Below are 19643 nucleotides of genomic sequence, written 5' to 3'. Positions count from 1 at the left end.
GCGTTTTAAAAACCTGCAATCCACCTCCCTCCTTTCATTTCTATTCATATACTCTCTGAATTGAGAATGAAATTAACTATCATTCTCCATTCCGAGCGAACGTTATTCCAAGAAATCCCCCCTTCCCCCCGAAAAATGATGAACATTACGAACTCAGGGTATTCTCGAGACCCGCTTCGCCCCTGCTGCGCTCTCGCGCTCTCCCTCCATCGCGGCGGGCCGAAAAGCCCCGTCTCTTTTTCCCTCCCACGCACGGCGGCCAGCAGGGTGGTAGGGAGGTAACGCGCGCGCCCCGCGCCCCCGCGCCGACTACGTGACGCTGTTGCTGATAAGAGGCGCCGCGCTCGCGCTCGCGCGCGCGCCCGCCGTGAATGGGAGCGCATGCGTATCCCGGCTCCGGTCGCTCCCGATACGCGCAGGGCGATCCGAGCATTTACGAAAACGGGGCTCCGGCTGGGGGGGGTCTCTCGCGCACACCAAGAGCTCTCTCGTTTCCTTGCCGCCGTTTCCTCAGTGAAAATGCCGCCGCGATAGAGAGCCGCGCGTGCCGAGTGCTCTCCTCGAGCTCTGTGGACGTCGCCGCCCTCCTCCCCCGCGAGAGTGACGGAGAGAGTCGGCTTGTCTTATCGCGAGCGAGCGAGACCAGCTCCCGCGCTAATTATTGCACGTTGCCAATCAATCGCCACGCGCTTCTTTCTCTCTCTCTCTCTCTCCCGCTATTTCCCCATTCCCTCCACTCCGTTTTCCCTCTTCCGTGCGTCGCCCGCTCGTTCCTTCCCGTTCCCTTTCGGCGCCCTTATCACCGCCCTCCTTCCGTCTCATCCCGGTTCTTCGTTCCGTGCTTACTTACGCGCGGTGTCGCACGCGCCGCGAACGTTAACGCGGTTTGACAGTTTGAGTGTCACGGACCGGACATCGCTTTTACGCGCCCGCGGACCGTGGACGTCGCTTCCGGAGAACGGCCGCGGCGCACAGGTGTAGTCAGGTGAGTTGCGAGACATGTAGCAACTCCGTGCGACGAGAGCGAGAGAGGAATGGAAGGAGAGGGGGAGAGAGAGACGGGACGAGAGGTGCTGACGGAGGAAACCGGTCGGATTCCCATCGCTCTCGCGAAAATCGGTGCCAAACGTCGTTGGAGAACGCCAGCGCGCGCGCGCGCGCGGGTTCACGTCACGCGACCCATTTACCTGCGACGTGCGTCGCGATCGTCGTCGTCGTCGTCGTCGTCGACGTCGTCGTCGTGGCCTCCCCGCGACGCGCTCGCCTTCCTCCGCGCGTTATCGATTCCGCCGTGAACGCGCCCTCCGCGCGCTCTCTCCGGCAGGTATATATCTCGCCGTCTCTCCTTCCTCCGGCGCGGATCTCTCGAATCTTGAATCGGCACGGCGCGCGTACGGCCGAATCGGCGATCGATGACATCCACGCACGCGTGCACGTGCACGATTTACGCAACGCGCTCCGGCCACGCGTGAGGTCCTCACGCGGGATTATCCGCTCGGCCGCGCTTTCGCATCCGAACGGTATATCGTGCGCCGACGAGACTCCTTCTCGCCGGTGCTCTCTGCGTAGTTTTCTTTTCGAGAAATCATGCCAAGGGAATCGCTGCTAACTTGGGGAAGTTTGCTAAGACTGTGATCTCGTTGGGAAATCAAGGCGATAATCCTCCTTCCTGAGTGCTGTGTAAAAATGACGCAATCCACGCGATTTCATTAAATTTCATTTAATTTCGCCGTCAGCCGGCACTTTGATAACACGATTAATCGGAGAAGGTGTCATTTTTCGGCCGAGCTGAATCTTCGTAGCTTAATAACAACATTGCGAATTCTCTGTGCTTTTTCAACTCGAGAAACCTCGAATGAAACAATCAATTAAATCAATTTGACTTTTGACGCTGATAAGAATTGTATTAAAATCTCAGGAGAGAATTTATCAGCGAAAAATGTCACCTCAGCCAAATCCGGACCTTCCTGCAATTCGGGACAGGTCTCTTTAACTTTGGCAATTCTAATGGAACTCGATTCGCGTGATTTTCTACATTATTGCAGTCTCCACGTATTTTTCCTTTCTTCCGAATGCAAGTGTCTATTCTACTGCGTGTGTTTACATAAAAAAATTACTGTTAAACAACGCCATTGTCGTCCGAGTGTAGAGTATGCGTCGCACGTCACGTTCTTAATACTTAATTGTCACCGATTATTGATCGTGTCTCCCGATTGAGTGCTGAGAACGTGCCCCGCGTAAGAGAATTCTTTTGCAAATTCAACGACTTTCCGATCTCTTTCCACGAAGTTTAATTAACGATAAGCTTAAATGGTCGGTACACGAGAGATACCGTTTGACGACTTTTCGATGCGCATGGTTGCCTGACGCAGAATACTGTCTTACGAACTTGCGCTCTTTGTCCACTTGCATTTCTCTGACTAGTACAGTCAAATTGTTTCGAAAATAACGCCTTTTCTTACACTTTTATCACAGCCTCGGTCATCGCGTTAATAATCGTTTCTCGCGTTAACTAGTTCCATGACAGTGCAGTCTCCCTCTTTTTCTTTCGTTTTTTTTCCATTTTATCCTCTCCTCTCTCTGTCCTCTTCTTTGTGATATAAAAAGATAACTATTTTTTTGAGCATGAACGAGTGCCTAAGCGAACGTGCTAAGATCACTTGAGACCGGATATTACGTGTCTGCTCTTACAACAGATTTTGAACACTAAGCCGGGCGCGTCTGTATGATGACGATTTTGCTCTTTGTTCACTCCAACCCTCCGTGCGTTGAACATTTTTATTAATTATTTTGACTAATGTGTTTCTTCGGCCGATTCAGTGAAAATTTCCACACGGAAAAAATGTCGCAAAAACTGCATGTGGCAACTAAATTTCAGTTCTAAAATATGGACAGCTAATATTTAGTTGTGATAGCTAATATTTTGCGACTGTGCTTATTGTATTAAGTGTGACAGCAAACCGTTGGCTGTGGTGTAGAAGTTTCTAGTTGCGGCAGCAAAATATTTTTAGCAAATCGTGATTTAGCTACGGTAGTGAACTTTTTTTTTCAGTGCATATAGTCTCCACGAAGATACACCGAGTAACAAGAGATTTGAAAAGTATTAGTTTGCCCAAGTCAATTGTACGTGTCTCAATCAAGGCGAGGCAGCGAGCAAATTAAAATTCACACGATGAAACGTCAGTCCATCGTATTTGCTAGAAGAGTGCATTCTTAATATTGCAAATCATTCAGGTGCCGCATCGATAAACTGGTTCAACTAATTCTAGGATAGCGATCCGCGACCACTTTTACAAATAGTGTTTCTATATATACGTGGACCGAAACGAAGTAAACTAAATTTAGCACTAACGGACGACTCATCTTGGTAGAAGAATCGGGAGTGGTTCAATAGATGGATTTAAAAGCTGGACACGTTTGTTTCGATCATATTCCCGCATTTTGCTTTACGGCCGGACATTTAGCCACGCAATAAATTTATACCTGACGATGTGTTACATATTTCATCGTATTAAAAATAACGCAGTCTTCGCGAGTTCATTCAATTTCATTCAATTTTGCCGTCACACTTTAATAACGCGATTAATTGGAGAAGGTGCCATTTTTCGGTCGCGCTGAAGCTTGGTAGTTTGATAACAATATTTTATTAATATAAACGTCTCGCAATCAGTCAAGAGGCGTACAAATGTATTTGAGAAAACGGTTCACTGTGCGATCACTGTATCCCCAAGTATCGGTCTGTCCCGGTCATGAAAAATTGCTGTTAACTATACGTAGTCTCTTTCATGCGTCATAGCGAAACATACAACAGAGGCATATAGTTTTGTGCGGCTCATAGGCCGAGGTCATCCTTAATGCCGCACTTTCCGCATAGTTCGCGATTGACCTTTCCAACTTGATCGACTGATCTCGGCGAAACGAGATTCTGGAGGAATCGTCGTAACAAAATAGCGATCGTGTGCCTCGTATGGTGCTCTCGGTGGACTCCAACTTGTTCTCTGTCTTCTTCACTCGATGCCAGGCTCTGCTGAGGAACCGCATATTCCAAATCTTCACGGCGACGCGATCTCTTCCCGCAGTCTTTCTCCTTCGTGATTTTCCCCTTCGTATTTAGCCCCGTCGGGTCTTTATTCAGTCGCCAAACTTTTCATGATCCTGTCGACCTTGGTCTCCCTGCGGGTGGCTCGGCGTGTCGCCCGGTACACTTTTAATTCCTGTTTCAGAGCGCATCCTTCCTCCCTTACCCGAAATCAACTTCTCCAAGCTGCATCATTCGAGTCGAAATATTCCAGGTGTTATTTCTTTCGTTTCTCCCTCTGTCTTTGCCACAATTGCTTTTTAAGTGACGTACCGAAACCACTGTTAGGCTTCTTGGATAGTGGACGTATTTGGTAATTAGAGCTGTTTCAGTATACTATACCGTTTAAGCTACGATTTTCCTTTTCCACCGCGCACATTTCACGATCGATCTTAACGTCGTCCGAGGGACCAATCGAAACTCGCCGCTCCCCGACGGTGCGTCCTTGTTCTTCTTTCGGGGGCAGTGCAGGACCCTGGCCTTCGTACCGGCGAATTTGATTCTGCGACGTAGATTATTTTGCCGTGACGTCACGTTGCCCGCATGTATATCGTTGCGACGGGAATCATTTCGGGCTCTCTTGTAGACTATCGATCGTAGGTAGAACTGCGCGCCGGTGCGACACGATGAACGTGTCGGCGAAGTCAACAAATGCGAGATTGCACATGGAGAGCAGGAACACAGGGGGAAATGTGGATACGTACCTGGCGGGACCAGGCCACCAGGTCGCACGCTATTGCGGTATTTTCCTGGACATCAGCTCTTTCAAAGCGCTTTAGCGATTTCAGCTATTAATCTTCTTTACGTAATGAATAACAGAGTACTCTGAAATATTGAAATATTTGTACGTAACCGACCTGACTGAGAGATAAAACAATTTGAAGGAAGGGGAATACGATTTTATTGCATTATTTCACGTTTGCGCAGCGATTAATGCATAAATGAAAAGAACAGAAGAGCAAATTCTTGCGTAATACTACATGAAAAATAGATAACTTGGATTGTGTGCAATATTCAAAAAATTAAAATAGGAAACGAACGTTACTGACGACATAAATATTTAAAAACCTTTTTTTTAAATATCTAATTTATTCTCTTAGATATTTGTTTCGCAAACAGATGTTAAAGAAAGCGTTTGCTGTGAAAATCTACCAGCCAGCGTTACGGGCTAATCAGATGATTGGACTTAGCTTATCAAATGTTAGAACAACAAGCTCTTTCACGAAGCAATTTGGCATAGGAGTAATTATTGGGTTTTTCTGACGTTACTTCCGTGACTTGCAACATTGCAGATAATAGCACAGTGCGGAGCACTGGTAACATTGATTCCGCGATTATGTACTATTTTTGCACCTTTTCTCCCTCTTTTCTGGGGCAACCACATTTTAAATTTAGAGCAGCAATATGAAGATTAGGTAAAGATACTTTCAATAGGCTTACGTTTGGCATTGTACAAGAGTCGAAAATATTTATTTTACTCTCGCAAGTAAGATATATTTTGGATAGTGTTACCTGCAAAGATTAGAAGTCAAAGAAATGTAACTTTTTCACGTGGTTTCTCCCATTATCGCTCGCAACGTTAAAGTTATTGTTACAATGAGATCTGCATTTATTGCGCAACTATACGACTTACCACACTTTCATTAAATCTAATGCGCTTGTTACGTGCGTCTACCGGGAAATGACGTATTTGCATGCTCTTCGAGATGGAGAGAGAGTTCGTGTGCCCTCGTCTGAAACGAAGTCTCGCCGTCATTAAGCAAGATGTCCTCCCACACGCTGAGGAAAGGTGTGCATGTAATAATTCTCGAGTGTTCAGCCGGTATTGCTAGTAAGGGAAAGGCACTGGTGGTAGTGTCTTACGAAAGAAAGGTTCTTCGAACCTGACCGAACATGGTAGCAAAGAAGGGCGTTATCTGCCGCCGCATTTGCAAGTTAACAGCCGCATTATTCGCGATGTTGCTTCGCTCAAGGTCGACGTTTTGTCGCGTTAGTGTCTCGCGTGTCTTCTGATTAAGCTTTTCGGGCTTTTCCAGCGGCAATTATGGCATCCGACGGCGTCAACGATATTTTTCTAAAGTGAAAGAATTATTTAAAAAATTATAATTGCAATAATATTGAGAAACTGAATTCGAATATTTTAATAACATTAGCATTTTTAATAATTATACATTATTAAAATATATTACACATTTTTCTAATTATAGACTATTTTTCATAAATTTGTATAAATATAATATTTATAATCTTCCTAGTGTTATTTGCGCGAATTTGATGCCGATCAAAACTTTATTTGTAATAGTACAATTTGGCGTATTGCCAAAGAAAGGTTTAGGATTTTTCTCAAGCGATATTGATTATTTGGCACTTCTGCATACGAATTAATGCCGCGTCGGCGTTTTCAATGCAGTTGAAGGCACGTTCCGGCACGTGGCGATCCGCACAATTATGTTCCATAACGAAGCAAACGTTCGTTACCCCATGAACAATTGGTTCGTTGTCCTAGGCGAGAGCCGGAGAGCGTGAAGCGCGCCCTTGAAGGGCGCAACGGTGCACGCCGGCCTTTCAAAGAAGCGGGGCTGTTAGTTCGTAGCTTTCATCTGAATTAAAATGCAGGTTTAAATCGCCGTAGTTGCGGCTGCCGTTTTATTTTAACTCGGATAGATCTATTAATCTTATGATATTTTCTTTACACTTGTACTGTTAATTTTCCTGGACAATATTGAGTTTGCAAAGAAGGTACAATATTTTTAACTTATAAATATTATTTTTGAACACTTTACTTGTGATATGTTTTTCGTAAGAATTTATTTCGCATGCAATTTAAACAATATGGAATAGACTGCGCGTTTCAATCGTAGTGTGTTAAATATCAAAATGTGTCTCAAATAGGGTCTATGATAAAGTAATTAAGGCGATCTATGATAACAGAATTTATACAGAGTTGTTTTGATCACAGGGAGAGCACCTTAATTATATTTTTACGCCTTTCTACGATTGTGTTTACTAGTTTCGGATTACCGGTCTAGTCTTGATAGGCGTCGTTAACTTTATCAGCGATAGAGCACGTACAAAACAAAAGTGTCCCGATACCATGAAAGGAAATCTTTGAATGAAACAGAGCATGATGGCATAGCAATACTTTGCGATGTTCCGTATGAAATCACTGTACGCTTGGCTGGAGCCCTTCCTTGGCATCTCAAGTTTACATTTACTCAGGCACTCCCTTTTCCCTATAATCTAAGTCTGGATATTGTCGGCCGACGACCGAGCTTTGTATTCGATTGTAATCACCACTGACTTCAGCAGCTGCTGTCAGCACTGTCACGTATTTTTTGTTTGCTCGTGCCAATAACAAATATTTATTATGCGATCGCGATAATTAAGGTATTACGGCCGAGAGGAGTAGCTTGTAATGAGTCATTACTTCTACAAGTGATTGTCCAAAAACTTAAATAGTTGTCTCTTAATGGGAGACTTGTTTCAAAATGTTTGTACATAACGGCGCGATATATAGAATATTGGAAAAATGTCTTTAGAAGACACGTCTTCTTTAGAAGGATATCTATATTACGTGATTGAATCTGATTTTTTTAAAGATGAAACACCTTATCGTTTATATCTTATTCATTCACTCCGTTATCATTTCGTTATCTTGGCGCAAGTGACGTTTGTGCTGCTTTAACACGCTGTTTTGAGATGTTCAAGAAATCATCTTTGCAAAAGGGATTGCTCGAATACTTTATTTCAGTTATCTAAATTTTACTTGGTGAAAATTAATTGATTTATTTTCGTACAATTTTTAATATTTTTATTATGCAATGTTAATTTTTTATATCACAATAGCATTTTCATACAATATTAATTTTTGCTTCCTCATAGAAGAAGCCTTGTTTTCGTGAAAAAAATTTAGTCTTATTTTTCTTTACCAATGTGTTAGAAATGTTTCAAAACGTTGAAAAATCACATTTAGATAAAAATGCCTATGTGTACGAGTATGTGTGTCTGTTGAAATTGGCGTGGACACTACAACTTCTGTAAATTTTGAGATATCGGTTTGAAGTTTTTTTTGTGTAAGGGTTCGGTTTATTCAGATATATTTATAGAGATTAAGGTCGTTATTTTTAATATTATATTATCTATTATAATATTACATTATTTATGTTTTTCTATACATAACGAAAAACTTAATACTCGGATTTTTTTAGACGTGGTAAATTTCTTAAAAATTTTAAAATGAACTAATAAAACGTAATCAATTTCCGTTATTGGATTAGCTAAATTAACTTTTGAGCGGCTGTATCACTGTCTGTAAAGCTCAACCGTGGAACGCAACTGTAAAACACGAACTCTTTCGATGAAATAAATGCAGATTTAAATAATTTCGAGGTACCGAAATGCAGAAAAGAGTCACTGCGGTGACGTTTCGTCGCAAAAGAAATTGACATTGTAGCCAGAGGGTTAAGTGCGACGAGCTTGCATCCTTTTTCTATCTTTGCAATTCCTTGTTATTGACAATAACTCTTTTACTTTGATCGGCGAAAAGAAGCAATGCAGCGAGCAGTCTGTGTTTTGGTAGAGTTAATTGATTCTTTTGAGAAGAGGCCAGTCGCTTATTTTACATATTTGCAATACCGATATGAGAAAGCAGAGTGAAATAGCTCGCTGCTATCTGCCTCTCACTGAAGCGACGGATATCGTTGTATTCAGGTAATAATTTCAAAGCAACGTTAGTTGTGACGCGATGCGGTGTCTCCACGTTTACACATGACATTTATTTTGCAGTCCGCGCTTCCTACGTTACCGCGTCAAAAGACACAGCTATTCGCGGCACGCTGCAACGCAGTATCAGCGTTTCAGCGTACGTTGATTCTCGAAACTCGATAACCCTTCGTATATAATACTCGAAACATCGAGAACTACATAGATCGAAACCGGGATTTAACGAACTTAAACGGGACTGATGCGGGTTTTGCCGCGGATAAGAGCGTTTTTTCTGCAGTACTCCTAACTGTTTTCCAAATATCAAAACGATCGTTCGACATGTGACATCGCGGTGCGCAGTTAGCACGAAAATGTTGCGTGAAATTTCCCGGAGTGAAACACCACGTGTCGGGTTCGCGCAATGCGTACCGAACAATGCTCGTCGCAATTTTTGACTGGCTTCGTTATCGTTTTCACCGGGGAGAAACACGGTGCACCCTTTGTCACCTGAGTTTCGCGAAAATAATACTACTGGCTTCTCCACGTATACAGATCTGCGTTTACGTTTCGCTCACGTGTTTACGTAACGAAAGGCATTCTCGCATTGCCGCCTAATCGTAAGAGCGTGACGGTAACCGAGCTGCGCGGGGCGAGACCGTCTGCCTCTCTCCCTTTCCTCTTCCTGAATGGCCTCGAGCATTTCGCGTATAAGTTCATCAAATTGTCGATAAATCAATATCACAGGCTGGTACATACGGAGCACGTAACGCAGAAGTCGCTGACGTTTTTACTTTAATGGCGAACGGTTTCTTCTAAAACTTGATGATTCGCGTGGAAAGCCTGATGTAACCCTTTCGCGTGGCTAAATCGTCGTATCTCAGCATATATCGAGTTCTAATGTTGACGCAGTCGCGCGCAATGCATTCTGCAAATTGAAATTGAAATCGAAATCGGTTTCACTCTGTTTCTTTTATCATACTCCGCGATATAAACACATATCGCACAATATTGTTTTAAATAATTGAAGAATAATGTTTGTGCGAATCTGATTAGATTCTATACACAAAAATTTGCGGGGAGAAGCTAAGTGAAAATAAAATTTGAAAATGAAAAAAAACGAAAACTGAGAGGAGGAAACAAATTATTTAAACATCATTAAATTGAAAAATATGATGTGTAATTAATAAATTCTAGGAGATATCTTTGAATACATTACAAATAATTATTGAATACATTGAATTACAAATTGGAAAGCTTCTACGAAGTGAAACAAATTTATTTTAATATCATTAAATCGATCTAAAAAATATGTGTAATTAATAAATTCTAGGAGATGCTATATCTTTAAATAAATTACAAATAATTATTAAATGCATTGAATTACAAATTGGCAAAACTTCTGCGAAGTGAGGCGAATTTATTTAAACATCATTAAATTGATCTAAAAAATATATGTGTAATTGCTAAATTCTAGGAGATGCCATATCTTTAAATAAATTACAAATAATTATTGAATACGTTGAATTACAAATTGGAAAGCTTCTGTGAATGCAAACGTGTATCAATATTTAGATAGCGCTGAAATATTATTTTATGTACTTCTGATCAAATGGACACGAGATATGACAACGCGAACGAAGCTTGAGGCTTTAATCCGCAATATCGATTTGATAATACGGCGAAGTAGGATTTAGTACCACAGATTTGTACAGACGCATATATACATTGTAGCAGGTGATTTAACGAATACGTTATGGCTCGCACATATATGTATATATATATATATATATATATACGCAAAGTATTTTTATCTCTGAATTCGTGGCACGCACTTTATAACGTGAGAAAAAGTAAAATATGCGTCTTCTTTCTGACGGATAATACCTGACGAATGGCGCAAACGTGTGTTCCGTAAAGCATTGACCTTGTTAGCCTGCGATCTAGTATTACGCAAATTTGCTGTCTCTGAGTGTTGCACAGTAAAAGCGTGTGCAGTGCGAAACTGAATAATGAAGACACCTCGCTACCTTCGGCTCGAATGTCTAAGCAGCTTTATTGAGTCTCAAGGTCGCGCACACACGTGAATTTGCTGAAATCGTATTTTCAACGGAGAAAACGTACGCCTCGTTATTTTCGTTGAGTATTCGTGAATAGTCGCGAATTATCGCGAGCTTACTCCATTTCCTTTCTTACATAGCATCGTGATCGTCTACGAATATATGTGTTTGACTTAAGTTAATTCGACAGTTTTCATTCGGCAGTAATTCATATTACGTGGTTCCTTTCTCTTTTGATTATATCTACAGTATTCTCACTCCTGATGTTCAATGTTATCTCTTTAATATAAGTTGAGAGAATAAGTTTTGGTAGTCATTGTGATGCGAAGATTCGTTACTTCCTATTATTATTGGGTTTATTATAGTAAATTATTCAAGGGTCTTATTCTATTGAATTTTTTCCTTACATTACACATTTCTTTAAATTATTAAAAAATATAAATTTATTTAAAAATACAATTATTTACAAATATAAAAATATAAACGTGCACATTTATGTACGCAACAGACAATACTTTACTTATCAAAACGAAGGAGCAATATTGTGTCCATGTTATGTGCCAAGTAATTTTTCTTTCTGCAAGGAATCGAAACACAAAAAACTTTCGTTTCAAATCTTTATCTCGTTATCTCTCCCAACGAACTTTTCACAACGATCGAGAAAATTCAATAGACGCCCAAGAGATGGTTGAGACTACAAACGTTACTTCTGCCATCGCAGCAATGTATGGAAACTCGAGAAGCTTTCTCGAGAAAACTTGATCCTACGTTTATCGTCTCAAAGTATCAAAAAGCCATTTTTAAGTTATACTTTACATTAGCTTTACGAGAGTTTTCGAATTTCCTTATTTCAACATAATAGAGTTATTATCGTATATTTTATTTTATAATTAATAGGCAATAAAATGCTTAAGGTCCTCTGCATAGTTGCGTTATTATACACAAAATTCTGTAAAAAATTGTACGCTTAATAAAGTGATTAATAGTAATGTCCCATCAGCAATGGTCTCGTTGCGAAATAATTCATTTAAAAAAATCTCTTTGCAAAATAGCCCATTTTTAAAATTTCACACACGGATGTGAGAAGAAAAGGAATCTCTTCATTCTCGCTATACATAACGTGGGATTGTAAATAAACTTTCCAAACGGTACAAAGAGCTGGTGGGTCCATAAATATTTACGGTGGATCGGGTACGTTACATTTTCGTTCATCGCTTTGCTGTTTCCTCCTGCGTCATAGCTTTCAGCTCTCTAGGCTTATTTATTTATCTAGTCCTGCAATTAAAACAGCCGAAACGATCTGGCACGAGAGTGCAAATTAGCAAAGCAATATATTCCCGGAGAATTCGTTGCCTGTTAAACTGCGTGATGTGAACTTTATGTAAACCGTTTATCGCATTATAGGAATTACGCGAAAATACCGGAAGAAGCAACAAGAAAATAATCTCTTTAAGTTTCGAGAACTTGCGAAGGGAAACATTTTATATTATTGCAAACATGAGTGTAAATGTCTAATACTTTCAACAAAGATTATGAAAACCGAGGAACTTTTTAGATATGATTTGTTCAAGTAATATCTACTACGTATAAATTAAACAATACAAGGATTTATAATGATTTTATCTACGACGTTGTTTGGTTAGGTCAGTTGTCATTTGGTAATACACAAATATCGTAAATAAAATTAAATTTAGAAACTTGTTACGCTTTCTACGATATATCTTTCTCTGTGACACATGTGGATAGATAAAAAAGACATTAGACGTAAATAGAATCAAGATAGAATCAGAAAATAGAATAAAAATAGAATGCGTTATATCACTCGTGTCACGTGAAACTTGATTGAATTACCTCGGATATTATCCCGGTTATTTAAGGTGATTCAAGCCCTTCGAATTGTCCGTATAGAAATGAACAAACGTGTCTTTTCGCGAAAGACACTGAATTATTTTGTATTATATAAAACGGTTCGATCGTTGCCATAGAGTTTTGGTTGTTTATATCAATGAAATAATAATTGCATTGCGACCACTAGAGGACGCAGAGTGTTAACACCTTCTCGTATTTAAAAAACAGTGGCGAGTACAATTAAAAGCGGCTCCCGAGGAGATCGTTCTATAACTTACTTGGCGCGGAGGATACCGTGATCATGAAGGCGGTTCCTCCTGGGCGAGGCCTCGCCATTGCACCACGGCGAGGCTGACCCTTGCGAATACTCCTAATGTGGGTATATCGAGCGCATAATTTTTGATAGTCGGGATCTGCGTACGCGCTGTCCCGGATACACAAAACCGAAAAATAAACTGACATCTCTTTTAACCTCTCAATGTAAAACGCGCGCTGCGTACGAGTTTTCATATACCTCTTGATATTTTATTTTCATTGAGAAAATATCGAGCTTGCTTTTCTTAATTAATTAAAGGGGGATTTTGAAGTAAAAAGAGTCATCAAGTAACCTTTTCTTTTACGAAAATTGCTGTTTTATATTTTGGAAAAACCGCTATTCAGGTATTAATTTTGTAATAATTATGATAAAGGTAATTATTATGCGGAAAATAAGAGTTTTATTGTAACGAGGCGACCTGTTATCGAAAGAATTAAATAAAAAATTAAACTTTATCATATTATATATAACTTTCTGTTGTATTTTATTTTATATTAAATTAAATTAATAATTTGCTAATCTGCATAATTAGTCATTAATAATTCCTGAAATATTTCATTATACGTTCTGAAATTTAGCTTTTATTTAAAGCTGAGTTAAAATCGTTTCACACAAACACAATTATGATTGTCATGAAATAAACAAGTACGCAGGTATATCTCTGGAGGATCAAGATGAATGAAACCGAAGGGAATCCAGAAGTAGAATTGTTAAAGGCATTAGTTGCGTGTAGCTACCATACATGAATATATTTTTTTAATGACAAAAATATGTATAATTTTCAATCTTTTATAACTTAAATTATCAATCAATTTAAACAATGACATTCAATCTTATACGTTTCGACATCCCTTAATTGTTGATGACACTCATTAAAATATTTGTTATCTGATATTATCACATCATACATTTTATGAGGCAATTCATTAAAATATAATCTACAGTTTTTTTAAACTAGACATTCACATAAATAGAGAGTGACGGTGAAAATCTCTTTGCCGACAATCTGTAACACGTTTTATGTCGACTGTCTCTAACGAGATTTATGACAAAATTGCTGCCAGATAAGATCGACATAACAATGAGATGGACAGAAAGCATGAATGCGTTACAAGGAAACCATTTGAATTATATCTAAATGACCTGCGGTTAGTTTTCTTCTGAGAATGGAATAATATGTGTATTGAATATCGGTTCACTCCTGGTTTTTCCATACCTCGTATTACAAAATTTTCATGCTTGCTGAAATTGAATGTCGGCGGTGAGTACTCGCTTGCTTGTTTTATTTTATATACGCGAGTGATATATTTGCCTCTGGCTTTCTCGTATTATTCGTGTTTACTGAAAGTTATAACATTACGTGCAGGTAGTATTCGTTATCAACTACAGAACTATATATTCGTATTACGTGTATTAAATAAGATATGTGCTGCCAACGAAAATAGTGTGAATGGCTGTTCCACAAATAAGAAATGTACCGTACCAACTGTGGCACGCGAACAGCTTTATTTGTTCTTTATTACTTTTTCGATATTGTAAACTTGATTTAGTAGTGTTCACATTAACATTGATCGATGCAGTTACTATTTTGTTATTTTAATATTTTTAACAACTAGGTTGAATAATCCGACACAACTGGCTACAGGAAGCTCCCTTTATTAACACAACGTTACGGCCATGGGTTTTGGTCCTTTTTAAGTAAATTCTACAATTTCCAGTTGGCGTATAGCATGTGGTCAAATGCCATTAGGCCCACTGGAGTTCAGAGTGTCGCTACAGAGACATTATATTTCTCTAGAAACGCATGATTAATGTATGGGCGCAGAAATGAGACATTGTGTCAGATTATTCAACTAATTGTTAACTAATTACTGGCGATTCAATATTCCCAAATTTTGCTTTAATATTTTTGCTGTTTCACCTCACAGAATCAGTGACAAAGATATCATCGACGACTTGCTGCTTTAAATAAATGCTATAAAAAAAACCTTACTCTTTCTTACAAAAATGTTTATTGATTTAAGTATGTGAATTTATTGTTTTCGACAAATTATGGAACTGTGTTTCAAGACCGACAAAAAATTGGCGCGCAGTTTACTGAATTTGGAATAAGTACACAAAATTCACACAATATTATTGAGCTACGAGAAACTAGCTTTGATCGATAATTGATATTCCTTAATTGATTTATACTTTTATCGGTCCTGATTCACTTATTCACTTCAATGTATTTAATATATTTTAATTTACTTATTTTGTTTATTTGTAACAAAATGTCATGTGAAGAGTTATCGCGAATAGTATTCGATTTCACAAAATAAAATGAATAAATTGACTGTAAAAGTTAATAGAATTTGCATTTTTGCATGGGATGTAAGAAGTATTAATAAATATGAAAGTTTCTCTTACATAATAAATGTAAAAGGGTTTAATAAATATAAGAGAATTGTAATTTGAAAATGCCAACGAAACACAATTATATTAGCTTTCACTGTGCAGATCTATTTTCTTCCCGCGGACAGATCCGCTGTAATACGGCACGTATTGATTTTCGGAGCGGGTGGATGCTGCGAGATCGTCGAGGAGAGGAACGTAGGGCAACTCCTACTATCCGTGGTACTTTTTTTTCCTATCTTGCGTTTTCCCATCTTGCCACTATCCTTTGATCGTAACGCAAGACATGCTCTTCTGCCCAGTCGTTGATGAAATTTGTCATGAGGATGCATTGTTGAACTTATACCGTCGATAGAGAAGCGTTCTTTCCTTCGGAAAGTACATATTAATAATACATTAAATTATTTTATTTTCTGGTTGTTTACGTTTTTGTTTTAAAATACGCGCTATGTGTGGAGAGACAGTTTTATAAATTAAAAAACTTTAGACGGTGAACTATTCAGTGTGTACTATAAATTCTAATGTTTTATCTTATTTGTTATAATATATTGATAACTTAATGATTTGGAAACAGTTTGTTTTTTAAGAATCTAAAAAATTTTATAAAGGAAATATTTATGTCAAAAAACGTATTGTAGAATTATAGAAGAAATTTCGTGCAAACTAAATTAAAATTAAAATTAATAAATTACAAATAATAGCCATTTTTAATTAATATCGGCCAAATTGACCACAATTGTAAAATTGATAAAAGCAATTATAACAATTTATTTGATAAAATATCGGAATATGGATACTCTCAGTAATATAAAAATATGGAAAAAACATATGAGGAATAAATGAATAATTGTTACTTTGAGATATATTGTATAAGTGATACCTTTAGCTATGCATTTTAATATGTTATATAAAAGTACGAATACTTTTTGCAGAAATTGTGAAAATTTAGGATAGTTCTTACAATATTCAAATTACACAAAATATAGATTCTAATTGTCGATGTATTGAAATTATAGATGAAAACAGATGAATTGTTGAATTAATAGACATTTGAGAAACAATTGATCTATAATTAGATTAAATCATTAATTTCATTGTTTATGACGGTTTCCTGATGTCAATTTCATTTGTAATTTATTAATATTATATTTGAAGAATAAGTTTTGTTTGATAAAAATATACAAGATAACTGAAAAATATTTAATTTGTTAAAATAATATAATTCACAAAGCAAAAAACTAACAATCCCCTAATATTTGTTTATTTAATATTTGTTATGTAATATTAGTTTATTTTACTATTCTTGTATTACTAACAAGAATTAAGAACATTTACACGCAGCGAGCGAGTAGACTTTCATTTTATCAGCTCGACGCCGACTTTGCAACCGTATCTCGTGGTTTGCATGGATTTGCGGTTTCATCCTCGTTCACGACACTTCTTGGTAATACCGTGAAACTGTCGCGCAGACGTGGAATGTATGTGTATATGGTGCTTATTTTCTAATATTCGTACCTAGTGGTACATTTACAATGACAGAAAGAAATCAAATAAAAAATTTTCCAAGGATGAATTAAATCTAAAGAAATCTAGAAAAATTTGCATAAACTCTTTAAGTAACATGTGGATTATACGTAATGCCAAAAAATTTCACCAATAATATTTATCAAGGTTTAAAAGATATACTTTAGTCTTGATTACAAGTAGAAAATTTGTAATTACAAAAGTAAAAAGATTTCTATAAAAATCAAAGAATTTAACCGATTTAATATGAACGTGTGGAATATATTTTATATCTTTCACAGTATGCATATGTACATATAAGACAAATACTAAAAGCGATTAATAAAGTTATCTTAGAAAGTTTCTTGTATTTATCAGGAAATTGCATATATACTTTTGCACGTTAATAAGATTTTAATATTAAATTCTTTTTATTTGACATTTACCATTTATGAAAGAAATAGTTAAGCATCGTAACGTATCTGGTTGAATTACATAAAACATGGCTTGGTATTAATTAAAAAGGGTGCTAATATACAATTTTTTGTTAAAAAGAAAAATGCATAATCTCTGAAGGTTCTGGAGTACGAGCACGCATATTCTCATTATTACGAACACCATCTTCTTTTCGAGAATTACCGTACTTAGGAAAACGAGTCGACAAATAGCAGTTTGAAATGGATTAGACGGGGCTTATATGTATATGCTAATCAAAGAGATATTTCTAAGCAGATACCTTTCTTAATTACTATTATAAGTTCCTTTTTTCTAGGTTTTTCTAAATACGAGAAACTTTTTTTTTTAATAAAGATTGAATTGTGAATTATTTTATTAATGCAGACATCAAACGGGTTTAACTTTATGATATTTCTAAATTAAAGAAATCTCATTTAATTGAAATGTAATTAAGGAAAACTAAATATTTTTATTTATAATTATTTTTATTTTTGAAATATTACGCTATTTAAATGAAAGAAAACTTAACAGTTCTTTATTATTAAAAGCGTTAATAAAAAATAATATTTTAAATGAGAAATTTGCAATATTTATTTCTGCATAGAAGCGTAATGAGTAAATGTCAAGGTATACGCGCTGTGCTATAGGCAACCATTTATTCCTACGATGCGATGTAGATAGGTTTGATTGTACTAAGGCGTTGTGCAGTGACGAAGATATGACTCAAAAAGGAGGTTGACGAACTTTATTCACGCTTTGCTTTGTTGCCAGTCCTTACTACACTTTGTTAACAGTTACAAGTATTTTGAGATGTTTATTCATATAATTAAAGATTTACTGTAAAAATAGTGCAAACCGTGACAGATATGACTTTATATAAAATTAAATGTTGCCATTATAAACAATTTTCTAATTTATCCAATGTTACAGAATCAGTTTCATGGAATGACAGTAAAATTTGGTTAAATAAATTTCAGAAAATTAATTCGACACAACTGGCTATAATTTAATGAAAAGAAACTTATTGCGAAAAATATTACCTCAGCCAGGATTTGACCTAGACGTCTCTTATACCGTGACGGGCATCTCACCAATTCGACCACCGAGACATGTGGCAATATTTAATACAATAAACAATCTAATTATATTTTCGCAACTTTGATAAATAAATTTCTTAAAAAAATATTTTTATTTGTTATATTAATAAAAATTTTGTTACCATAAATAGTGTTGACTATTAAAAATTTTTATAAAACGCGCGCGTTATTAAAAGAAGATATGGCATGAAAGAGCTAGTTAACGAAATAATTAAAATTCAAGGCAAGAAAATAAATGACAAGATTTCTTCGTTAATTTTTAAAATTTGCAAAACTATATTCAATATAAAGATAGAAAAAAATATAAGATTATTATTTTTAATTCTCTTTCGTCACAATGCTTACAGGTTTGTGATTTTCCCTTGGGTGCATTTTCTTGTTCACTTTCTCATTCTTTTTTATTCTACGAGATACTCCCACATTCTCCCTTCATTTCATTCGTTATTTTGTTTGTCATTTATACATTTACATTTACTTACATTTACTAGATTGTACAGGCGCTTAAATTCTCGAGGAATCTCAGATTTTAATTGCGCCAATAAATTCTATATAAATACAGAAGTTTTAAAATTATGATTAATAAATGAAGCAATTACAATACAAAAATTAATTGCTGCGAACGAAAGAAACCTACTCTTATTATTAATAGGATATCAGTATAATTGTATTGGTATGTTATTTCGAAGCATCAGTCGTTCTTGTCGACGTTGTTGGCGATTGTTGGATTAATTTCACCTTTTATCTAAACAATTCCATGGAGTTTATACATATATATACGGTACAGAAGATAAGTATTTTTCACAAAGAATTCTAAGAACTGATGGAATAACGTTTACGAAAGTAAACGTTTTTAATTTTCTAAATGAACACAAAGCAGGTAGATAAAGTTGGATGGTTATCCGGCAAGATCTCTTTGTCTCTAATTGTAAGATTGCTAGATTTTATCTTGCCACTTTTATATCTCTGTAAGCTTTTTAATAACGCTTTCATAAATCTATATGCTTATATTTTGTTATTTTTACTTATAGAACACATTGATGCAATTTCGCAATTAAAATCTGGCACACCTTGTGTATAATAATTAATGTATAATAATTAATGAAATCTGTTAGAATAGCAAATAATTTGTTCTATCGACAATTTTCTTTTTACAATGACTGCAAGCAATTACTAGTCATTAACTATATAAT

The 19643-nt window shown here is 36.9% G+C and overlaps 1 protein-coding gene across 1 annotated transcript in view; it reads left to right on the top strand.

The window, feature by feature from the left end:
• The first annotated feature begins 490 nt into the window (after positions 1–490).
• Positions 491–19643, top strand: part of LOC105567268 (protein numb) — a 59730-nt gene continuing 40577 nt past the window's right edge. The window contains exon 1 of the mRNA XM_012021991.1: positions 491–985. The gene's annotated coding sequence lies outside the window, so the exon portion shown is untranslated. The remainder of the gene's footprint in view (positions 986–19643) is intronic.

The sequence above is a fragment of the Vollenhovia emeryi genome, unplaced genomic scaffold, assembly GCF_000949405.1.
Source record: "Vollenhovia emeryi isolate VEMERY1.0 unplaced genomic scaffold, V.emery_V1.0 DF939139.1, whole genome shotgun sequence".
In the NCBI taxonomy this organism is placed as follows: domain Eukaryota; kingdom Metazoa; phylum Arthropoda; class Insecta; order Hymenoptera; family Formicidae; genus Vollenhovia; species Vollenhovia emeryi.
The sequence above is the reverse complement of the archived record's forward strand: the minus strand, read 5'-3'. Positions and strand labels throughout refer to the sequence as shown.